This window comes from Gymnodraco acuticeps, unplaced genomic scaffold, assembly GCF_902827175.1.
Source record: "Gymnodraco acuticeps unplaced genomic scaffold, fGymAcu1.1, whole genome shotgun sequence".
Lineage (NCBI taxonomy): Eukaryota > Metazoa > Chordata > Actinopteri > Perciformes > Bathydraconidae > Gymnodraco > Gymnodraco acuticeps.
In genome coordinates this window covers 253,117-279,598 of record NW_022992199.1, presented here as the reverse complement: position 1 = coordinate 279,598, position 26,482 = coordinate 253,117, and the positions used below count along the sequence as shown (strand labels likewise).

The 26,482-nt window shown below is 41.3% G+C and overlaps 1 protein-coding gene across 8 annotated transcripts in view; it reads right to left on the bottom strand.

Annotated features, from left to right (window-relative positions):
* Positions 1-26,482, bottom strand: part of mgat4c (mgat4 family member C) — a 141,655-nt gene that overhangs the window by 44,332 nt on the left and 70,841 nt on the right. For 7 of the 8 annotated variants that reach the window (XM_034205557.1, XM_034205558.1, XM_034205555.1 and 4 more), the window contains one exon: positions 20,618-20,695. The gene's annotated coding sequence lies outside the window, so the exon portion shown is untranslated. Of the gene's footprint in view, positions 1-20,617; positions 20,696-20,983; positions 21,057-26,482 lie in introns of those variants that run through there. The other variant, XM_034205561.1, reaches the window with a different exon arrangement.

Sequence of the window (26,482 nt, the reverse complement as noted above, 5' to 3'; positions counted from 1 at the left end):
GGCCAAATAGTGGACTCAGACAGCTCTCAGTAACGCATGTATTTGTATAACTGTATGTCAAAAGGCACAAGGAAAAGTACGTGCTTAGCATAACTTTCAGGAACACAAAGTTTTAAGGAAAAAAAACTTGAGTTTCTTCATGGTTACTTTTGAGCTTCAAAGTTAACATGTGAGTGAGACAAAATCCAATTTCCTCCCAAACAATGTAAGAACCGTTTCACTGAAAGAAATTTAATCTGAGTTGTTTTATTGCGAGGGAACAGAGGAGGACAAAGCCTTAAAATTCATTACAATTTCTTTTTTGCTTTCCCTCTCAATTGCTGCACATTGATTGGATTATATGTGGAACATCAAAAGCTTTAATTATCTTAATTAGTCCTACATTTGCAAGCAACAAAGCTCCTTGAAACTAGCGGAAGATGCGAGTGTTTCCGTGGCACAACGCGTCGTTAAAATGCACATAATTTGAATGTTATATGAGAACCTTAATTGCTGAATTCATGGTTATCAAGGGGGCCTCCTTCATTACAATTCAAGAGGCTCCATCACGATGAATGTGATTCTGTTCCCCCTCAGTGTAATAACTAATTGCACAGAGCTGCTAATCGCCCCCACCCCACCTACACACCCAAAATGAATATGGCTTCATAAGTTTTGTTGTCAACAACTCACAACTTGAGAGTGGAAGAAAACTAATTTATTTTCACTTATGACTGATAGTGGGTGTACAATACTTGGCACATCATGGATTCACTGAAATCCACACCATATTAATCTGATTATGGCATCATTTAATTATATTTATTGGAATTTAAATTGTTTCCATTCCCATAACCAATGTTCTAAAACACAGAATTGGACCAGGATGGACAAAAAACACTAAAAGATTCATATGTTTTACTTGAAGTATTTACGCTTTTAAGCTTTCTGTTTCTTATTTTGTAAAATGCTTAGGTTTAAAAATAATATATATTTGCATTCAGAGACTGTGCATTTTCATTTGGAGTAGAGCAAAAATAAGTGTTTGATGTTTGGATGTTTATTTATAAGGAACACGATTCATACGTCTGTTGCTTTCACTTGCATTTTTTCATGAATGTTAAAGCACTCAAGGCTACTGTTCTGTTGACCATAATACTGTGAAGCCAAGAGAAACATGTTTTTTAAAGAGACATTTTTAAATGAAAGAAGGGATTATTTGAATAATTATGAAGAACCAGAAAAGCACACTTCTGTCCTTGTGGTCGGAAGTGTGCTCCTTTGTACCTAAACACATCCACCAGTGGACTGACACACCTAACCCCAACCATTAGTGCAAGGTTTTAAAGAGGCCATATTCTGCTCATTTTCAGATTCATATCAGTATTTTGTGCCTCTACTGCAGGGGTTCTTACCTCGAGAAACAAATTAAAGAAATCTAGACCGCAAAATAATTAAACAGGCGAGTGCCTGTTTTTCCTGGCCAAGGTTTGATTGATTGATTGATTGATTGATTGATTGAAAAGTTTATTAACAGCTTGTATATTGGGTACAGTACAGTACAGCTCAAAACATACAATTGTTAAGGGGATGCAGACCAGAGAAAGACTTTCGTCTTGTTTACATCAGGGTCCCCCATTTCCAATTCATCATATCATGGTCAGGGTCCATGAACACAACACGAGCCTAACGTGTCATCACGTAGTATATGTCTCGTCTGACAGGGGTGCAGTTCTGACGGAGAGCACCAGAACGCCGCTCCGCCACTTCCAGAAATTGCAGTACCCACATGCTCCAGTTTTTGCGTGGCTGTGTCTTTAGCTGAAAGCCCAGTGGCGATCTGTTCATCTGTCATACTGATCATACAGTCAATAACTTTGCTGTTATTAGCATCTGGTTAGCTAGCTATGCTAACGAATATAAGAAGCTTTTTCTACCACCAGTCACGGCACATCTTTATATGATCATTATAGTTATAAACAAATAAGAGAATAAAGTAAACAGGTATAAAATACTATGACAGTAAAAAAAAGTTGTTATTAATAAACAAGAATACAGTTTGAAAGGGGAGTGGTTTGTAAAATATCCATAAATAAAAAGAAAATCTGCTTCCAGTTCTTGGGTGTTGAGAGATGTATCCATAGATCTCCTAATGTTGCTCTCAAAGTGCACCAGATTGATGCTTTTAACTTCAACATTTAAAACAAAATCTTCCCCCGGGGGACCCCCCTAGAAGAAGTTAGGTCCCCCATAGACTGTATATATAAATGGACGTAGGGTCCGTGACGTCACCCATAGGATTCTGCAGAGTGGCCGTGAAGCCCTTAGTAGGCGGAGTCGGCCACTAACGGCTCGACAGTGACGCCAGAGTTCAACTCCCGCCTTCTCCAGCCTGCTCCAAATAAGGGCAAAGAGGCGGAGCCGAGGCGGGACCTGCTGCCACCGAGCTGGAAGTTCCAGAGCTAGCTGAAGCTACCAAGCTAAGCTAACATGCTCCCCATCTGCACGCTGCCGTCGCATTTTACGTTTCTAAGGTAAGCGGACATGAAACTATTCAGCAAAACTATAAATAATAATCTAAGTTATTGAGCTTTTAGCATAATACTTCAGAATCTTAAAACCCCTTAACGTTTGTATGCAATTGTGCTAAATTCAACACTGGAATCAAGCAAATATTAATATGTTTGCATGACATTAGTTATTTATATTTTGCCATCACTGAACTATACGTTTAATACATTTAAGTCAAGCTAAGGTACATGTGATGGTAGCTAGTTAGCGCTCTTACCTGTGAGGCCTCCTCCAAACAGCATAATAACCAGACTATCATTAAAACTAAGTACCAGTTATAGATCCTTGACTTTAGACAAACAATTCAAAAGACAAAATGTATTTAAAGACCAATCTTTATTTGAATGTGCCTCTTAACCTGAGATATTAGTTATACAGTAATAGTATTGACAATCTAAAAAAACTGAGCAACTCAACAGTCAACTTTATGTTTCTTATTGTCTAAAGCATTTATTATTTTCATTTTCCCAATCTCATATTCAGTGTGGACGAATTGAGACAGCATGGTGTCCAGAGAGCAGCAGAGACTTCAGGGAGAAACCTCCATGTGATGGACGTCCTGTCTGTTGGTTTGGAGAGGACTGAGGGTCTTTCCTCTGCGAGGAGGACTGAGGGTCTTTCCTCTGCGAGGAGGACCAGGGCTGATGAAGGAGCCCATGCTGGGCAAAGCTCATACCAACCGCACAGGCCTAGTCGGTCACTTTATTTGACTAAATGTGTTTAATACATTTAATAGGTTTACACCTTCTGTCCATATGTGCTTTTTATTTAAAACATTCGATTAACTTTTGGTTCACATTTCAATAAATTGTATTTGTATTTGCATTCCTTTTGTCCATTATTCTTACTGAAAATGTTAGATTACACATTCACATCTGACTGAAGATTGGCCCCATTTATTTGTGACGTTGCAAAACAAGGTACATGTTGTGAAGCTCATAAAGTGAGGCAAATAGAAATAATCAGCTGATGGAGTGTAGATGTGGAAATAGCTGCATTCGATCAGCTGACTGTTTTTACAATAAAAGTAGTTTCTTAGTGAATGTCCTGTACTGGTCTTAAAATCTCATAACATCAGCTTTTAATGTTCCTCTTGGATGTTCTTCTTGACCCTCAGAGAAGGAGAAAATGTCGTGTCTTTCAGGCATGTCCTTTCCTAACAAAAATGACAGGAAACATAAAACATATTATTGCAGAACAAGTGTGTTATTTATGAAAGAGGTGTGTTTGTGTGTTTAGGGGCTGTAGATATCATTATTTTGTAATTGTAATGTTTTTTTTTATTTCAACAATGAGCTACAAAGACAATCAGATTATGAATGAACAGTATGAAGTTCATCAACATTGAAATATATGTTATTATCAAAATAATATTGAACTGTTATCAAAACGTAGTGCAACTGTAGAAGCTTGCTCTGTTGTCTCACTGAAAGAATAACTTTTACCACGTTTTTTACAGACAATATTGAGAGATAAATAGTAGCAGTTCTCATTATGTGTTAAATATCTTTGCCTTCAATACATTAAATTAGAAAGCTGACAAAGTCATATTTCTTGTTATCATCTAAATGTAACTTTTTGCATGGAAAAAACCCCTCAACTTAACTGATGTGTAGGTGATCTAGTATTTAGTATTGTTTAATGGAATGTATATCAGTGTATTCAAGTCAATACTTCATTCATTTAAACCAATATCTTTCTTGATTCTTTGTACAGTATGAAAAAAGAGTCTTTGTACCTGAGCTGAAGTTCACTGCTGTGAGGAGTCCAGTTCTGTCTCTCACTCTCTGGTCCAGCCTGTCTGCATCACCTGGACACCTTAAACAAACAGATTTATATTTATATATATATATATATATATATATGTAAAGTACCATGTGTACAAACAATATAACTGATTCTCTTCTGTTGAACATGTTGGATTGTGTATTGTCCGAGTCAGGGTCCTTTTTATTTTACTGTAACTTTGGAAGTTGTGTTACCAATGCTTACTGTTTATTTGATACCCATTTGGTAATGCAATTAATAAAAACAACAAGGTTTGGGTTCGTTCTTCAGATGACTGTGACGTTAACGTGTAAGCTCAATAATGAACTCCAGCTCAACCAACCATATTGTAATATCTAAGTAATCATCTTGAAATATGACATTAATAATTGTAATATACACACATCTTATTGTGAGGTTGATTTCACATACACTACTTCGACATTAGCTTGTCTACATACTTGAGCATAGCCAATTTAAATGAACCTTAGATGCATACAGTTCTACCTATATAATACAATATCTCTAAGTTACAAGGATCTAACCTTATTTTATCAACCTCAAACAAGCCGTTTGTTCTACAGTATTATCCCACTTAACACTTGTCTATTTCGTTGTAACCTTTATATATACAGTCTATGATTTTAACTTGGAGGCTACGATTACAATCGTTAGCACCGATGTAGCTACCACTAGCTTACATGCTAACCCAAGCCTTACCATTCATTACGTGGCTGATTAAAATCATTAACACATAAATAAAGCACTAGAATTTCACTTACCGCAAAACCGCATTCATGCACCGTCTGTTTTAACCGCAGAGCGAGTCACAATAGTACGATATATAAGCATGAAGAACAAACAACCACGGCCGGCTACAAGTTGTGTTTCCTGGATGAGCTGAGCAGGCAGAGTCCCTGTAGCTTGACGGAGCAGCTAGCAGAGAGACAAGAAGCTAACAGCGGCAGGCACTTGACAGAGCCGTCACTCAATGTGACCACGCCCTAATTTATGCACAAACTTTAAGACCTAATATAAATAAAAGGGTCGCGGTAGAAAACAATTCACTCACAGATCCATAATCATGAAGGTGGAATCTAACTATATCGATAATAAAATGTATGGAGCCAGGGGTAGAAACATGTTTTTTTCTGCTGTAAAGTTGGGCATTTTAACATGGGGGTCTATGGAAATTGCTCCTTTCTGCAGCCATCGCCTATCGGCCAATATATTAACTGCAGTGTGTGGCACTTCCGTATTGGCTTCCCGGCTCTACCCCACAGTTTGCCGCTTGGGTCCCCCCCTCCCCTCTCTTAAATCATGTCCACATGGATAGGAAACTAAATACATTGTGTCCATATCTTTCTGTTATGGTGGTCATGCCACACCGTGCACGTGCATGCATGCGTGAGTCATGGTGAGATATCTGGATTAAGAGGTTGCTTTTTCTTTGCACATCATGAAAGCAAGGCCAAATTAATGGGCTGTTATTTTAGTATTTTTAAGCAGAGGTCAATAATTGGTACGGCCCTCGGAGGATGTTGAAAAAATTGAAATGGCCCTTGAGAGGAAAAAGGTTCCCCACCCCTGCTCTACTGACATGTCTCCATGCTCTAATGTTCAAAAAGCTCTTTATTGTTCTCATACTACCTGTGCTGCAGCACCTCCTTTCACCCTCCGTCTGAAACCAGAGCCCAGTCTGCTCTGATTGGTTAGCTGGCCGGCTCTGTTGTGATTGGTCAATCGCTTAGAGATGTCCCGCCCCTTAGCCTATCAGGTACAATGTGTTGGAGCGCCAATATAAGCTTGAGTGTAACATAGTGATATCACTATGTTACAGAAGTAAACAAAGGACTCCAATGGAGGCCTTTCAGGCAAGGGTTGAGTGAGATAGAGAAACTCTCAGGGATTTTAGCCTTTGCGGACCGTTTACATGCACACAACCTATGCAGCACACAAAAGCATAATAGGGCCCCTTTAAAAGAACAAGAGGTCAGCATGACAATATTTTCAGGAAGTTTATATTTGCTCTTTGTTGTGTCACTTGACATCGGATGTTTTTAAGGTATAAATAAAGTCTTATGAGTTCAACCTATTCCAAGGATGCGTTCGCTGCAGTGAGCAATGTTCAGTGTCATCCAAGTTATTTGTACACATAAAGACGTTGTGTAATGACTGGACTTGAGAGTTTCAGGGAACAGAGTGCACTTTGCCCCTGCAGCTGAGTCAGACTTAGACAGAATCTGGCCGGATTAGAGCAATCATGTTGAATCAGGGCATTAAGCATTTAGCCTGGAAAGCACAGAGTACATTCCCCAACATGTTTTGGATGTAATATGTTTGTTAGCATCAACAGCAACAAAATACATGCTGTGGATAAATTGCTGCATCATGTTTCAATATTTATATTTAAAATGTACGCAAAGACAAGACAATAGGGGTGTAACGGTATACGTACCGAAATTATTCGGTACGGGCCCTTCGGTTCGGTACACGTGTACGTACAGTAAAGTTCAAATACAGATTATTTCAGTTCATCGAAATGCTGCACCTTAATGTTTATTTTATTATATTTAGAATTTATTTGAGTGAATACATTATTCACAGTTTAATAATAATTAAAAAAAATATATATATATGTTGTAATTTTTTCTGCTGTACCGAAAACGTACCGAACCGAACCGTGACCTAAAAACCGAGGTACGTACCGAACCGAAATGTTTGTGAACCGTTACACCCCTACATGACAATATTGCTTACTTACATATTTTATATTCTATAACTGATTGCATTCTATTTCAATGCAAATGACTGCTTTATTTCATTGCTATCTTACTATATTTGTATTACATTGTTAAAGTTCACAATCTGTGTTCTTTTTTTAAATGTTGTTTTTTATTTGTATGCACCAAGTCAAATTCCTCGTACGTGTGAACCTTGTAATAAATCCGTTTCTGATTCTGATGACATGTGTCCACATTTCATTATTGCATGCATTCCCATTCCAACAGATCTAATTGTGGCCACTGCTAAAAAGGTCTTTGAGCGCCATGCCCTCTTGTCCCAGGAGGGCGTTGGTTAATGTGTTGGGGTTCGCCCTGAGGTGCAGGGGGTCTCACTTCAGGGTCAGGTGACACTCGTGCAGGTCGCCTCTTTCGGGCACAAAGCCCAGTTGACTTGTTCAGCAGAGCTAAGCCAGCGTAGAGTGCCAGGGGGTTAGAGGTTAGCGTAAGCCGCTCTGGGCCACCGCAGCCCACTGACTCTGAACAGCAGGGTCAGCGGATGTGGGCTGCGGGACCCTCTGCTAGGTAAAGCACTCGAGCAAAAAACACACCAACAACATGACAAGGAAGTGAGGAAAGAAAATAGGAAAACACAAGGATGGCTTTTTATCTAAGTCACACAGCTTGGACATACAAGTAGATTTTCCAAAGCACAATGGGGTTGGATTCTTAATCTAGCCAATGCTATGTTGGTTTTTTCAATTTTTGTCAGATCAGTTTAGCAAGGAGGCATCAATGCAGTTCAGGAAGCGTGAATGCCTATTTCACAAATGAATGCTTTTTTGTTGAGATATTTTATTCAAACAAAAGTACGAACCATTTCTGGTTTTATCAGATTATTAAAAGATAAACGTGTGAATGTGCAATTTAGAGCTGATGCAAGCTGAAGAAAACCGCAAATCAAATATTATTTTATTGAGGATGAAATAGATATAAATATAAAGAAACACCTTTCTTTACTATTACAAATATCAAATCTGAAACTATTATCATGCTGACCTTTTTAAAGAGGCACCATTATTTTCTTTGGGGTTTTCCATTTCCTGTAGTGTGTTAGGTTTGTGTGCATGTAAATGGTCTGCTAAGGCTAAAATCCCTGCCTCTATTGGACTCCTTTGTTTACTTCCGGAACATAATGACATCAATATGTAACACTAAAGCTTCTGGCTAGTGTGGGACATGTCTAAGTGGTTGACCAATCACAACAGAGCCAGCCAGCTAACCAATCAGAGCAGACTGGGCTCTGGTTTCAGACAGAGGGTGAAAAGAGGTGCTGCAGCACATGAGAAAAATAAAGAGCTTTTTGAACATTAAAGCATGGAGACATGTCACAGTAGAGACACTACATACTGATATACACCTGAACATCAGCAGGAGAGGACTCTTTAAAGTAGAGACACTACATACTGATATACACCTGAACATCAGCAGGAGAGGACTCTTTAAAGTAGAGACAATACATACTGATATACACCTGAACATCAGCAGGAGAGGACTCTTTAAAGTAGAGACACTACATACTGATATACACCTGAACATCAGCAGGAGAGGACTCTTTAAAGTAGAGACACTACATACTGATATACACCTGAACATCAGCAGGAGAGGACTCTTTAAAGTAGAGACACTACATACTGATATACACCTGAACATCAGCAGGAGAGGACTCTTTAAAGTAGAGACACTACATACTGATATACACCTGACCATCAGCAGGAGAGGACTCTTTAAAGTAGAGACACTACATACTGATATACACCTGAACATCAGTAGAAGAGGACTCTTTAAAGTAGAGACACCACATACTGATATACACCTGAACATCAGCAGGAGAGGACTCTTTAAAGTAGAGACACTACATACTGATATACACCTGAACATCAGCAGGAGAGGACTCTTTAAAGTAGAGACACTACATACTGATATACACCTGAACATCAGCAAGAGAGGACTCTTTAAAGTAGAGACACTACATACTGATATACACCTGAACATCAGCAGGAGAGGACTCTTTAAAGTAGAGACACTACATACTGATATACACCTGAACATCAGCAGGAGAGGACTCTTTAAAGTAGAGACACTACACACTGATATACACCTGAACATCAGCAGGAGAGGACTCTTTAAAGTAGAGACACTACATACTGATATACACCTGAACATCAGCAGGAGAGGACTCTTTAAAGTAGAGACACTACATACTGATATACACCTGAACATCAGCAGGAGAGGACTCTTTAAAGTAGAGACACTACATACTGATATACACCTGAACATCAGCAAGAGAGGACTCTTTAAAGTAGAGACACTACATACTGATATACACCTGAACATCAGCAGAAGAGGACTCTTTAAAGTAGAGACACTACATACTGATATACACCTGAACATCAGCAGGAGAGGACTCTTTAAAGTAGAGACACTACATACTGATATACACCTGAACATCAGCAGGAGAGGACTCTTTAAAGTAGAGACACTACACACTGGTATACACCTGAACATCAGCAGGAGAGGACTCTTTAAAGTAGAGACACAACATACTGACATACACCTGAACATCAGCAGGAGAGGACTCTTTAAAGTAGAGACACTACATACTGATATACACCTGAACATCAGCAGGAGAGGACTCTTTAAAGTAGAGGACACTACACACTGATATACCACCTGAACATCAGCAGGAGAGGACTCTTTAAAGTAGAGACACTACATACTGATATACACCTGAACATCAGCAGGAGAGGACTCTTTAAAGTAGAGACAATACATACTGATATACACCTGAACATCAGCAGGAGAGGACTCTTTAAAGTAGAGACACTACATACTGATATACAGCTGAACATCAGCAGGAGAGGACTCTTTAAAGTAGAGACTCTTTAAAGTAGAGACACTACATACTGATATACACCTGAACATCAGCAGGAGAGGACTCTTTAAAGTAGAGACACTACATACTGATATACACCTGAACATCAGCAGGAGAGGACTCTTTAAAGTAGAGACACTACATACTGATATACACCTGAACATCAGCAGGAGAGGACTCTTTAAAGTAGAGACACTACATACTGATATACACCTGAACATCAGCAGGAGAGGACTCTTTAAAGTAGAGACACTACATACTGATATACACCTGAACATCAGCAGGAGAGGACTCTTTAAAGTAGAGACACTACATACTGATATACACCTGAACATCAGCAGGAGAGGACTCTTTAAAGTAGGAACAATACGTACTGATATGAAAACAGAAAATTAGCATTACATGTTCTCTCTAATATTATAGCAAGAATGTGTAAGTCAGCCATTATGTCTGGTAGGCTCGGGAAAATCACATCCTATGAATACTGCAGCAGCGACACTGCTAATATGCATGTCAATTTCATATCTGCGCAGTGACTGGAAAAATACATTAAAAAATCTAAACCAAACACATGTTTGCCGACTGATTAATGAAGCCCCAGTTGTAAAGCGAGACAGCGCCGCTATACGATACATCTCTTTAGCCCCAAGCATGCTAACAGTGGTGTCAATATCTTGACTGCGTCCCTCAGGGCTGCTGGTACAAAAGACACTTCACTTCGAGGAGCCGGGGAGGGGGGTTAGAGGGTGGAGGGCTCCTCCCTCAACACCGCCTCTCGGCACAAAAAGATAATTGTCTCCTCCTTACCCAGAGAGATGGGTGTATTTCCGTGACCTATACGAGGGACCCTTCCCATCTCCCGCGCAGCCTGAGATGTCACAGTGGTTTGCCATAATTACTTTTGCTGATGGAGGTGAGAAAGGACATTTGCATCAGATGAGGCGCGCAGCAGTTGGGTCTCCCCACTCGCCGCCCATATGCCGCGTTTAATGTCACCGTAATCTCTAAAGGTGAGCATTGGCAGCAACGCTGTATATCTCCACAACTAGCTGAATCAGTGGTTTGGAAATAGGTTTGACATTGAGTTCGGGCCAACGAGAGAACACACACACAAAAACATACACACAAACACTAAGAAAACACCTCTGAGGGGAGATGTTGTCCTTCTACACTAAAACTGGACGAGATTGGCAAGGTCTTGCATTCTGAACACAGCATCCCTCTCTTTAGAAACCTTTTGAGCTGTGGAGTGTGTACTCCTCAGACTTTTGTTCTCAGTAGAGGTGCTCACCTTTTACCATCTGCTGCCTGCTGCTGTAATTTCACTGAAGCCTTTTTTCTCAACCTTGAATATCTTTGTTTTCAACAAAACAGCTGTAAACAAAGCCTATTGCACACAAGAAAGGTAAGGGACTTAGACCTGACCTAACATTGATACAATAATGGCTGGCTCTGTTGGATCGGTTGACCAATCACAACAGAGCCGGCCAGCTAACCAATCAGAGCAGACTGGGCTCTGGTTTCAGACAGAGGGTGAAAGGAGGTGCTGCAGCAGATTTAGCCCCTCCTATGGGGCGACAGTTGCTCAGTTCACCACTTAGCGCTGTCAAGGTGTCCTTGATGAAGACACTGAACCCCCAACTGCTTCCTGGCTCCCTAAAGCATGGAAGCCTCTTAGCCCTGACGCCTCTCCATGAAATAAACAACTGTATATTCAGACACAATGTGTGTAGGTCCTGTGCATGAGGGTTTTAAAAAAAGCGATCTTCTCTACAGTTATCTTTTAAACACTGCCAACACATTTCAAAACCCCAACAATAAAACATCATTCTAGTATCAAAGTAGAAAGAAAGAAACCTCTGAAGGCGGCAATTCCAATACATCTTATAGCACTAACTTGCATGTGTACACTAATGCTGCAGAGGTGTACAGTAAAGAGAGCCTGCATCTCTCTGTCGTTGTGCCATCATCTTTATTCCTCTCAATCTCCCACCTTGAAAAATGAATCTGCCTTCCACCGTCTCTACATCCCACACCTCCCAGAGCATACGCGTCTGTTCATCACACTTTCTCCATTCTCTTCTTCTTCTTTTTTTGTTTCTGGGATTCTGGTGACATTTTCAAAGTGCCAGATCCTTGCCTTGAGACATTGTGCATGTGCCCACACCTCTCCGCCCCCGAGAAGTACACACACACTCACACACTGCATGCAGATACACACTCTCCTCGCCTGGAGCCAGGCCCCTGTGTGCTTGTCTACCTCAGAGAAGCTGGAGCTTGGCATGGGAGATGAGGCTCTGGTGGATTCTGTGCTCCGCCTGCCAATGCTGCTCTTTTGATCCGCAGCCAGCTGATGACAGATCTACATTAAGCTCATAGTCTCCTCTCTTTCGCTCTACTTCTCCTCTCCTCCTGCCTGACACTGGGGCAAAATGTTACTGTAAAGTCCGCGTGCATTGGTGGGAATCGACATCCCTGGAGGTCGCCGCCGTGAGTCTCCTCTCGCACCAAACAGACAGAATGCTGAGTGGGTTTCCAGCTTGCAGAAAAACACCATGTGGGTGTAAGCCAAAGATAGTGCCATGTCAACAATCCAGGGGGAAGCTTTACACACTCTCATGTGTACCTCCAAGTTTGGAAGGAAAAATCCATGCTGCAAAATGCTCACGCTTGGAGATATGGATACACCTTTATGATATTTGGTGATGTTGGGCTATTTTTCTTTTTCTCATACTTCTATTTTGGTTAAAACTTTCTTGAAATTACCTTTAAAAACATTGTAGGAAAAGTGTGTTTCTTCCACTATAATAATAAGTGAAAATAGCGTCTACGTATCCACTAATCAAGGGAATAGTGTTCATTTTTTAATTGTTTATTGAAGAACAGACAGCCTTTAAAGTGTCAACATTAAAAACAGAAACAAAGGGTTGATGTGTCAGACTGACAATATATTTACAAAAAACGTTAATTTCCTGTTAAATCTTCTTAGGATTTGGATGCAATTTTGGTCACCGTGATTATTTCCATAGACAAAGCTGCCACACTACAGAGCATATTGTATGCTAAGCTAGGCATCCCCCTTGGCACGGTTCAAAATGTATTAGGAAATGAAAAGCTTTACAAACATAAGGGGTTTGGACGAGTGTTTTTGTTCCGTGAATTTTGAAAAAAAATGTAAGAAAGCCCAGGCAATTCGAGTAGCATAAAAAGAGATCTGTCAAGGTAACATCATTTCAGATGATTGGTAAAAAAAAGCGCTGTAATATACCCTCCATCATTTAGAAATGCTCACAGAACATGCCACTCTGCAGGATGAAAAACAGATATTCTGCTCAGGCTGCTTCCTAGCACACAGCCAAGTGAGTATCTACTGCTCCTCACCTCGGCAGAATCGAACAGTTCTAGCCTTCCAACTATCGACATCAGCTGAAGTTGCAGGCAAAGATCTGCATAAAATGTACTTCTTAATGGTCATGAGATACTTAAAGAGGCCCTATCAGGCTTTATGGGGTTTTCCCTTTCCTGTAGTGTGTTATATAGGCTTTTGTTTTTCTCACACGCACTGAAACACTTCCATTGGACTCCTGATATCACTATGTAACTCTCGCATTGAACCTGATCATTTCATTTATTTATTCGTTTATTTGGCAGGGACATTGCACATTAATGAACACTTAAAGGTCCCACGTCATGCTTTTACGGTTATTACCCGTCCCCTTGTGTGTTATGAAGCTTTTTCTGCATGTACTGTAAACGGTCAAAAACCCTCAAAGTACACCCTGTAGCGAGTAAAACTCTAACACAGAAAACACCTGTCTGCTGCCCCAGAACGCCTCGTTGGAGATTTCTCTTTTTCCATTTGTTTCTTCCGGGAACCAAGTGACGTCATGCGGTTCCCGGAAGAAACAAATGGACCAATCCGCGGAGCTCCTCACACACCAGGACCTTTAGCGTACATGTTCAACTAACAGGGAGTCCCATTGACTTGCATAGAGCTCTCTGGTTGGTAATAGACGAGTTGGGATGATGGAGAAATGCTCTCCGCAGACCCAGACCCCATTCTCACAGCGTTATAAACCTTTTTCTTTCTCAATATCAAGCCACACTTATTGTTTTCACTTCGGCTGTGAGTGTTTGTGTGCTCAGGATGAGTTTCTCGCTGTATCGCCGACCCGGAAACCACACCAGTAAGCCAGCGCACTGAGCAGCGAGCCTCGCAAAGTCCCAACCAATCAGAGCACACTGGGCTCACAGGGAAGGGGGGGGGGGGCAGGAGCTCCAACAAGCCGTTTAGGACAGAGAGTGAATACACATACTATACAGAGATGCTGTATGAGAAACCAATGGGAGTTTGGAACATTGCACAATGTAAATATTTAGTAGACCTCAACAATGGAATTATGATCAGTATAAATCATGACATGGGACCTCTAAAGCATGAAATATACCAAGTGTAAATATGCCGGATTTAGCTTTGAGCTACTTTCCATCCGCAGTCCCTCACATAAAACATTAAGGAAATGAAAATTACAAACATAGCAGTACAAATACATAAAATGCAAGAAAAGTGCAAGAGTATGAGTAGAATACCCAAGTATAAGGATGGGACATCTCTAAGCTGTTGACCAATCACAACAGAGCCAGCCAGCTAACCAATCAGAGTTGACTGGGCTCTGGTTTCAGACAGAGGGTGAAAAGAGGTGCTGCAGCACAGGTATGAGAGAAATAAAGAGCTTTCTGAACATTAAAGCATGGAGACATGTCATTTTTTTGTATCCTGCTTAAATAATCCTGTTACATGTAATCCATTACTCCCCAAGCCTTATGGCAGAGAATATGTAAGCAAGCCGATAGGATGCATGGCTAACAGCTGCTCATGAGCGAGGACTGAGAGGCGGTGATGGAGCCACACAATTAGAAAAACACAACCAGCTGTTTCTATTTCTGAAGGGGATCATCTGCTTGTTACTGCGATATGAAACAGGAAGAGCTCGCAATATTTCCGCGTGGCTCCTTTAAGGGAGGTGAGACTTCGTTTTAGCCACTGCTGTTTCCAATCATTCTCACTGTAATTGTGAGCATAATTTTGAAGAAGGAAGAAACAGCAGATATCTTTTTGTTGGAGTCTGCCGCATTGTTTGTCATTACAGAGCTGTCTTTGAAATCAGCGGGGTAATGTTTTTGTGTGGGCTGTAAATTGGCAATCAGTCTGTCACATTACCATTCGGATGGTCACTGTACGGCTCCTGTGACGAGGTCATGGCTCGTCACAGTGGAGAAGAGAACGTTATTATGTTACACTCTTAAAGTTAATTGACTGTTTTTCTTTGTGCACTCAGACCTAATGATTTCCGCTCTATCAGTATTTTTATAGAGGCCTTTTTAATGCTTATTTTGGTTTTCCCTTTCCTATAGTGTAGGAGTGTGTGCATGTAAATGGTCTGTGAAGGCTACAATCCATTCCATTGGACTCCTTTGTTTACTCGTGGAACATAATGACATCACTATGTAACACTTGCGATTCTATTGGATAGCAGCGTCACAGCTAATCTCGGCTCAGTCAAATGAATGGAGACAGAAAATAACTCTGGAATAGGTTTTTACCGCATTTTACAACTTTTGGACCCTAATGATTTAAATATATAAAAGTGTAGTCTTATTCTCTAGTTATTTAGTGATATTTCCCACACATCTCTAAGCAGTTGACCAATCACGACAGAGCCGGCCAGCTAACCAATCAGAGCAGACTGGGCTCTGGTTTCAGACAGAGGGTGAAAAGAGGTGCTGCCTGGAGACATGTCACAGTAGGGACACTAAATAAAAACGTGGCCCTGGAAATGAGGATGATAGGGCCCCTTTAAACCGTTCCAATGCAGCACAAATGTAGATATTTAACGAAGCTTTCTTCTGCAACACTACCCTCAGTCTCCCCTTACACAAAGGGGGAAAGAGCGTATAACTGGAAACATGAGAGACAGTGAAAATGAGACAGAACAAATGTGAGAGTAAACAACAGAGTCTGAGTGCATGTGGGCATGAGAGAGGGGTAGAACATGACGCTAGCTGTGAATATGTACTTCACACCTCACACACATAACTCAGCCCTCTGCATGCAGCGGCTGTCAGGAGCCGGCATATATCTTCGCTGCATCCACGCTGAAAAATCTTACAAATGTCAGCTCGAATGAACAAACACCTTTTTTAAAAGCCTTATGGTGGTGCTTCACAATCCCAACAGTCATGCTTATTTAGGCAAATGTCAAAGTGTTGTTTGGAAATTCCTCATTTAACTCGCATTGACTGCTTCCACTGATACGCAGGAGGGTTTACTTTAACAATGCAATGTAAAACATGAAATCTGAGTATCAGAAAATAACCGTATAACTTGCGGTTTCTTCTGGATCACCTCAATATCAAATGCACTGCCAGTAAATACAATAAAAAAGTAGATATATAATCTGAGCTGACAGAAAATGCTCCGTTTTAGTTTAATACAAACAGTGAAACTCAGAAACACTATTTTATAAACCTATGGGTTCACCTACAGAATTAAAACAAGAACAAATGAAACAAAGAAAGAGAAAATCATAATGCAGATTCAGCCATTTTGTATACAACTGTAAGCAGGGCCGTCCCTCCCTACAGGCCGATCATGCAGACTGCATGGGGCCTCACCTCGCGGAGGGGGCCTCACCTCGCGGAGGGGGCCTCACCTCGCGGAGGGGGCCTCACCTCGCGGAGGGGGCCTCACCTCGCGGAGGGGGCCTCATCTCGCGGAGGGGGCCTCATCTCGCGGAGGGGGCCTCATCTTGCGGAGGGGGCCTCAACTGAGCCGAAAATGCGGCGCAATTAGTGTGGCGCGGCACGGTTTCCACTAGCACCCCCCAAAAACCCACCCACCCCCGTCGACGCTCGCGAAACAGAGGGCCTCATCATATAACTTTGCGTGGGGCCTCATGTTGGCCAGGGACGGCCCCGACTGTAAGGGAATACCTTTTATTGTTTCCTGATTACGTAAACCCTGTTACATGTAATCCGTAACTCCCCAATACTGCTGGTATTGTTTACTCTACTCTACTGTGTATAAAGATGTGAATTGTTTTCTCATAGGTCTGTTTTAGAATATTTGGGTCAGTATTCCAAAACTCCTACAAGCCGACTTCATATTAATGTTAAAAAGGTGACTCTCAGTCTACTTGAACTCCTACTCTTATGTTCAGGGATGTATCCGTTTTTAGCTTCCGTTCTTTTGGATAATTGTGTTGATTTTTTTCTTTCAGACCCAGCTCCTCTAGACTTCCCTGATTTTAAATCCAAGCACACAGCCTTGCTCTGAGCCACGCTGTCCTGTAGCAGAAACAGCTGTTTGCATTCATCTTTAATGCACGCCCACATTGGCTCGCCATTGAAACGGATGAAAATGAGGAGAATCACCTCGATCCCCTGATTTAAGCTGTTTAAAGTCCCCGCTGTTTGAGAATGTCAAACGTCTCATTCGCCGGAGTGCACCACTTGAAAATGTTATAGGTTAGAAAAATGAAAACAGCCAGAGCAGTTAAGACAAGTTCATTTTTTCAGCGTGGCATTTATGGGCTATATAAACTACAGAAAACCGGTAAGATGTGGAAAAACAATGTGTTTACAATGGAGCTGTGCAATATGGTAAAGATTAATATCCCAATAATATTCCCAATATAATCATGATTTCTATATGCACCATTTGGCAGAGAAATGTATGCAAAACATCGACTGATTTTCTCACAACATTGTTATCAGCTCCCTTAAAGGTGGGGTAGGTCATTTTGGAGAAACCAGCTCGAGTGCGCTAGAATTTGAAAATACACAGCCGGAAGAAATCTGCCACTTCCTCACAGAGCCCCTCCTCCAACACACACGAACGCGCACATGACCAATGAGGGCACGAGATAAGTTTGTGCACAGATGGAAGGCTGACAGGCAGGTAGGCCATCCAGTTACTTTAGCCGGGCCGGCTCAGATGATTGGTCGTGCTTTTTACAGAGCCACGGCTTCCAGAGATGATATTTTTTTAATGGATTTATTGTCAAAGCACTTGAGATATTCATTGCTATCGGGATGTTAAGAGCATTCCATGGAATATAACAACAAGTGTATCTCGAGCTGGTTTCTCAAACTTACCTACCCCACCTTTAAAGTGAATTAACATAATCACATATATTGCCACTCCAAATGTTTTATTTTATCTTGGCTGTAATAGGCTCACATTTGGAGATATTGTTAAACTTGTCAGTGATGTAGAGTTGTAGCTATTCTTTGAACTGTGGTACAGTCATTGTTTACATCAAACAATACTCTTTAGACACGTAAAAAGATTATGTCATGACCGATTTCTCTTAGTTTCCATCTACAATTTGCCTTTACAAAGTAATCTGCACATTGGGATTTAGTCGAACAATAACACAATGTTTATATCATCATAATCATATAGTAATGCTATTTTGTAATAATAATCTATTCAGTTGCCTTGAGAGTGATAAGCAATAATCATCTGTTCTATTACGTTATGCTTTTAACATCAAATAAACATTGAAATGTGATTTTGGTGAGTTTATAACGACAATAGAGAGCCGTAAACAGCTGTGGTGATTTTGAGAAGCTCCTTTGGGTTTCACGTGTACAGTTGCAAGAAAAAGTATGTGAACCCTTTGGATTCTCCGCACATAGCGTTGTGTGTTCCTTCCAAACAACTCAACTTTGGTTTCATCTGTCCACAGAATATGTTGCCAGTAGTGCTGTGGAACATCCAGGTGCTCTTTTGCAAACTTCAAACGTGCAGCAATGTTTTTTCTGGACAGCAGTGGCTTCCTCCGTGGTGTCCTCCCATGAACTCCATTCTTGTTCAGTGTTTTACGTATCGTAGATTCGTCAACAGAGATGTTAGCATGTGCCAGAGATTTCTTTAAGTCTCCAGCTGACACTCTAGGATTCTTCTTCCCCTCATTGAGCATTCTGCGCTGTGCTCTTGCAGTCATCTTTACAGGACGGCCACTCCTAGGGAGAGTAGCAACAGTGCTGAACTTTCTCCATTTATAGACACTTTGTCTTACCGTAGACTGATGAACATCAAGGCTTTTAGTGATACCTTTGTAACCCTTTCCAGCTTTATGCAAGTCAACCATTCTTAATCGTAGGTCTTCTGAGAGCTCTTTTGTGCGAGGCATGGTTCACATCTGGCAATGCTTCTTAAGAATAGCAAATTCAAAACTGGTGTGTATTTTTTATAGGGCAGGGCAGCTTTAACCAACACCTCCAATCTCGTCTCATTGATTGGACTCCAGGTTGGCTGACTCCTGACTCCAATTAGCTCTTGAAGAAGTCTTTAGCCTAGGGGTTCACATACGTTTTCCACCCTGCACTGTGAATGTTTACATGGTGTGTTCAATAAAAACATGAAAACATATAATTGTTTGTGTGCTATTAGTTTAAGCAGACTGTGTTTGTCTATTGTTGTGACTTAGATGAAGATCAGAACACATTTTATGACCAACTTATGCAGAAATCCAGGTCATTCCAAAGGGTTCTTGCAATTTGCTTCTCACCTTGTTCCATCACTTTCATATTATTTGTCTGCAAAACGTACTCAGGTGGAATAAGCTGAAATGTAAACACCATAAGCTGCTATGCTGCCCTGCACAGAAGAGCAATGCTGCTGTCAATATGGCTGCGGGATTACGATTGTTGTGCTTGGCGACTGCTGTCTACATCACCAAAGTGTGAAAAGCAATAACACCACAAAGTGCAAGTGTTGGCGGTCAATATTTTCTCTCCCTGATAAACCCTCCGGGCAGGAGCGTCACGTCGTCTAGCCAACACAATCACAGCTTTGCAGTTTCAATCTGTCACAGTGTGTGAATATGGAGCCGGAGCGAAAGAAAATAAAAAAACATCAACTCTTGTCTTACCTCAGTTCCACAAAGGAATCATCCAAATGTGAAGTTAAAGGATTACGTGAGCGGCGGTTCTAGACCAATTTGACTGGGGGGCCAGTTATTTTCTGAGGGGGGCACAATAAATGCAGGACGAAAAAGAGAACTAGACAGTATGAAGTAATTGCGCATAAGAAAACAATGCAATACAGTTATTGGTATTTGTTTCAGTACACTTATTTATTTCAGATAGATCTTATAGTTATTACTGTTAGCTTAAGTTATAGTGCAATGTTTGCCCTAACACCATATTTATATAAAAATAAAGGCAATGAACAGTTACATCTCTACTTTACATAAGGGTGTCTGCACAATATCACATTACAGCAACACAATCCTGCGGTTTTTGGCAAACCGAGTACCAGAAAATATACATTTAAAAAAAAAAATAATAATAATAACTTTTCATTGTTAGGGGGGGCCCTGCCCCCCCTGCCCCCCCTAGAACCGCCCCTGCGTGAGCGTCAACAGGGTTAAAAAACAGCTCCCTGCTAAATGCAAATTAGTCTTCACGGCTGCCGCGCTGTGACTTTTATTCAGTTCACCTTTTTCTAATGTCACTTCTCAACGGGAGAACATTTTACGAGAAAAACAATCTCAAGGAGCAAGTGCGAACGAGGCACAGAAGAATATTTCAGCACATTGCTCTGATGCAAAAAGACAGAGGAGGAGATTACCTTGTAGAAGTCAGATGTGTTTGAAAGTCTGCAGCTTGACCTGAACGGGGTACAAGAACACGTCTGCCTCAGCTGTATCTGGGAGAAACAAAGAGAGAAGATATCCCATGGTTATCTCACAGCTTGGAGACTTTTCAGAGTAACATATGATGATCACATCATTTACAGCCTCTAACCATATGCACCATTACACTGTGAGCAGCTCATATTGATGCAAACACAGGAGTGCGTGGGAAACAGGGATTTACAAAGTTTGTACACATGCGGTGCTAAGTTAAAACACCCACACACTGATGCACACAAACACACAGTCGACAAGCCTGCAATTCCCCAAGCAGCTGCAGACTCGGCTACCCTGTGGCTTACTTTCTCAAGATGAATCTCCAGAGCCCCCTAAGGAAAACAAGCGCTTTGCCAGGGATGTCCAGGAACGCTAACTGTCGCCGTCTCTCTCCATGTTCACACTCTGACGGCTGTGATGGGGAGTCGCGGCGCTCCCACACCGAGGCGGGGTAATTGGCTAGAGATGATGGGCCGTAAACATACATCACAGGGGCGGCCAAGCAGACAGCTCTCTTTCGTTTGCACACGTACACACATCGTCTTCCCACCTGAGGATATTGACGCTCTTTGAAGACATAAGCTAGCCCAACAATATTATTAACACATTATGCTCATTTTCAGCTTCACATTTGCAATTTGTGCCTCTAGTGTGGCGTTCAAAAAGTTATTTTTCTCATACTGCCTCTGCTGCAGCACCTCTTTTCACCCTCTGTCTGAAACCAGCTCTGTTGTGATTGGTCAACGTGTTAGAGATGTCACGCCCCTTACCATTTCATGTACAATGTGTTGTCTAATAGAAGTGCGAGTGTTACATAGTGATGTCGTTATGTTCAGGAAGTAAACAAAGGAGTCCAATCAAGGTGTTTCAGGTAAGTCCACAGGAAGAACGCTGATCGTTGAAGCAAATTATCCTAGTGGCCAAACGTTGGAACTACACTTATGCTAGTCAGTGACATCATGGACCCAAAAAATACTTTTTCCTGTTAACTGACATTGGGAAAGAGACGACTGTAAATCAAAGAATATATTTTTTGCTGAATACGAACACTTTCATAGCCTTTATTTTAAGGCGTGTGAAAATAGACACACGGCAGCTATTCGGCTATTTACACCCACCCCCACAACAACATAAACATCGTCACTTCATGCCGTAAAGCGACACGCCTACGCTCAAATGAAAGAGATGCATACAGTACAAAACCCGGGTGTAAATAGCTAAAGTGCTTAAGATAGGATGTGCCTTGAAAAACATTGGGATTTTAGCCTTTGCAGACCATTTACATGCACACAAACCTATATAACACACTACAGGACAGGTGAAACTCCAGAGAGCATAATACGTCCTCTTTGAAACACAGAGAAAAAGCCCCTGCCTTCGTTCAATCTATCACCTTTAAACCACAACTCTGCGCTGAGCTCTCCACTATTTTCCTCTGCGTCATGACCAAAACCCAGAGGATACTCTCCGCCGCCATTATCACCCACTGATATATAATAGGCACTACCCATTTAAAATGCATCATCACCATAACAGATAGGATGCCCTCTCTCTCACCATTACTACCATCACACAGTGGTGGATAATAGGCTATCCATTTCTGCAGTGCTATCACCACGGTGCAGACTTTCTTCCCATTTCCATAACACTTCTGTCATAATAAGCAGGGAGAGCCTTCCAGTCATGACCACAGCTCTCCGAGAGGAGGTCAGTCATGTCAGACTGTTTTCTCACACGCTGGTAATTGGCAGAAATAAGGCTGGGCTAGGAAATAGCGCCGGAGCTTCACTTTCTTCTCAGTGGTTAGCTGTGCGAGGCAGCATATTTCTGTGATCTAGTAGTGCTGGAGAGCCATATGACAAAAAAAGTATATATGAGATGTGGGAGACAGCGCCAGATAATTTGGTACACACAGTTGCCAATCTCATGATATCATAATGGATTTTTCCTCAGATAAAGAACCTATTCTGCATTCTCTAACATGGGATGAGGATTTCATCAATAAAAGCCACTTCATTCATCTAACCCCTTTTCTGGGTTTTCCAGTATTAGTTTGACACGTCTTGCATGACCAACCTAAAGACCCCTTCACTCTCGGCAGACTGAAACTTTGAGGGGGATTGTAAAAACCAATGGCGGGCAGTTGGAGGGACAGGGGGGGGGGGGTCCAGGCAATGCGCTCATTATTCAGGAAGACACTCGAGGCCACAGGATATAGCACACTTCATTTTTCTTGTCAAACTCGGGCTGACTTAATGGCGTGTTCACAGCGAGTGGTGAGACAAGGGGATGGTGTTGCCAGGCTGCGACGTGGAAGGAGTGCTGATCAAGATGGAGGCCGTCCTCTCGGAAAGGTGGACCACCTGAGATGCTAAAGCTGCTGAATGTGTTACAGCGGAAAATACACTATGGGCTATCTTTCAAAGAGGGAAAATGAAATATGGTCTCAATTATACTCTCACTGTAGAGCGGCACAGATGTTCTTATTGTTCCACCCATTCCACGTCCTCATAAACCTTCCCTCATTATTGCCTTCATTACCGGTGCCATCGATATAGCAGGCGGCTGCCATAAAACCTGGATGTATCCACAACTCATCATCCAAGCACTAATTAATCATCCGCCCGGCAATTACACACCTCCTTCCAAACCTGCCATTGATTTTGAACCCAGTGGTGCTTTTTTATTCTATTTCGATTGTGCGCCTGTGACTGAGGCCATGCAAAGCAATCTCCTCCTGCTCTATATATGCGCTGGACTGGAACTGTGTTTTGATCAGAGAGATGATGGGGCAGGTGTTGTGGTACACCGAGAAGCCTCATCCCCATCGCATTCACAATCTCTAGGCATGGCAGTGGGGCTGTGGTGTCAGACAGCCTCTTTTGTTTGACTCCTAATTGGGGTAATTTATTGTCCTAACAGGCGTAGCAGCTGTGGCTTTACAGCGTAGCACCAATTAAATCCAGATGCTAGAATGAAAAGATGGGGCTGTTCGTGACTCTGGGACCAATCATTAATATTAACTCTGCGAGATGAAAATGACAAGCTGTGATGAGAGATTCTTTCTCAACGCACCACCCTCCCATTGATATCGCAAATATTTCAATTTTTCGTCTGCCGCGCATCATTTCTAATAATGGATGTGATTATCTGCCAGATGAAACATTGAACACAAATATGCAGGGACACCAGGTCTGCACGGCAATTACGCCACAGGACTCTTGTCCTAGTTTCGCTGTTGTTAAGAGAAGTTTTCCTCCACATTATGGCGCTGACAGGGGATCAGGTGAGCGTGAGATATGGTGAATATAGGGGGCAACTAAAAGAAATCAGGTCGCTGTGAAGATTTCTCCAGGGCCAGGCTAACCTCGCAATACTGTGAATGGCCCGCCTGCCTCTTCAGGCCGGGCTCTTTAGACGAGAAGCCCCGGGGACAGACACAAATGTGAGTAACACAGAGGCAAGGGGAGGTCAAACCTCCGAGCTGAGGCTCACAGAGGAACCCGGGACACACAGTGGCTTTCAATTGGAAGGGAAACGTAATGAGGCAGCCCTGGCCAGATTCTGCTATTTATTTTTGTTCATTTGTCTCATCTGTGAAGTTTTAATGAAGTGTTTGTCCACTCAGACACTATTTGTTTTAAATGGAGGGTGTTTGTTGATGTAATGTGCACAGCCCAAGACAAGTTAAACATCCTAATGACTTATTTATTGTTGTACATTTCTCCCATACTGCTGTGAATCAACAGCTCAGGTATGATACACAAAACCGGTTTTAAAAGTCAGGACGCGTCTAAAAAGTGAGGCGAAGTTACCTCATAGGTTTTTACTTGTGCGAACAAGGCCACATCTGTGCGGAAGAGGATTAGGGCCAAATAAATTTTTTTTGGGAGGATTTTAAAATAATTTTTTTTTTTTTTTCTGAGAAAAAAGTCAGAATTCTGAGAAAAAAGTCAGAATTCGGACTTTTTTTTCTCATAACAAAAAAATACATTTTCTTTTCAAATCCTCCCAAAAAGAAAATCATGTGGCCCTAATCCTCTTCCGCACATCTGCTTAGTGGTACACGGCAACAAAGTATTTTTGTTACGGCACCGCAATCAAACTCAAAACACCTCACACCTCGGTTTGGCAAATGGATGGGTTTCAGAATGAATTTAACATAATAACGATTAAAATACACGTTTGTTAAGCTTTTCACGGCAACAATGTAGATTAAACATTATTATTTATTCATATTGGAACATCTATTTGATATGTTAGCTCACTCTTCATTAATGTTTGCCTTTTGTCCGCTATGTCACACCTGCAGGACCATTAAAGGATGTCTGATTCTTATTACCAAATGTTGTATTTGACATTAATAAACTATAACAATGACAATATATTTAATAAAGTACATTTTCACAAGACTCCGTTTCAAAATGAGTTTCCCTTTGTTTCAAAATAAAAATATTTGTACTAATAAATTACACAGTTTGTCTCTGATGATAAAGTGGGATTTTATTTTACAGTTTAACAGACATTACAAGCCAGATTACACAACCATCAAGATAGCGCTACGAGAAAGAATCCACTCAGGATACCTCCTGCTAGACTTGAGACACATATAGGCAAACGTATAAAGGAAGAAAGAAAACGGTTGTGATGAAGTTTGACACGACAGCATCTTCTGCTGGGCTCCAGTGAAGCAACACCTTCCCTCTGAGATGAGAGATGGAAGGAGTTCATGAACTTCCACATCTCTGAAGTGCCTTCCTTTATTCGAAATCCACTCTCTTCTGAATCCCATTACTTCCCCCATCGTTCAACTGACTCCAAAGACAGTGTAACATACCTGTTTGCTGTATCCTTGACAACAGTCTTTTCCCCGTCTCAGTCTCCCCGAAAGAGTTGAACTGTGTTTGAGAGCAAAGCGCTGTAAGCGGTCCGACTGCATGGCAGGAAACCTCTGCGCTTCATGAGGATAAAGAGCTCTGACCCAATTAGCTGTCTTTGTTAAATAAAACTCCACCGGCCTTCAATTAAACCGCCACATATCCCCCCCCCCCCCCCCCCCCTGCTTGTGTTTCTACAGTACAAAGTGATTACAGATTTAATTAGCTGAGGACCTTGCTTCAGGGAGACTCCCTAAATCCATATTGATATTTCTGTAAAGTTTGGTGATAGCGGGGAAAAAAATATATAATGAAAAGATGATTTGCAACTTTTGCCCCACTCCTGTTCCCCCGAGGCTAATCATTGTGTTGCAGACGATGCTGGGAGTTATGCGGAGAGCAAGGAGCTGATCAAAGTGGCTCACGGCTGTAAACAGGCCGGCTGTCAACAAACATGTTCGGATGATCTGCTACTAAGCTGCTGTAGATTCACTGCTTTCACTTTTTTTGTTTTTTTATTTGACAACATGATGAATGAAGAGAAATGTTCCCATCCCACCTGTTCTGTATACAGACAGCAATTGTAAAGTAACTAAGTGCATTTACTCAAGGTCTATACTTACGCACACAATTGAGGATCCTTACACATTTCCATGTTCATACTGTTAAAGTCAAATATTGTACTTTTTATTTAATTAAATGTATTGTACTGTTAAAGTCAAATATTGTACTTTTTATTTAATTAAATGTATTGTACTGTTAAAGTCAAATATTGTACTTTTTATTTAATTAAATGTATTGTATTGTTAAAGTCAAATATTGTACTTTTATTTAATTAAATGTATTGTACTGTTGAAGTCAAATATTGTACTTTTTATTTAATTAAATGTATTGTACTGTTAAAGTCAAATATTGTACTTTTTATTT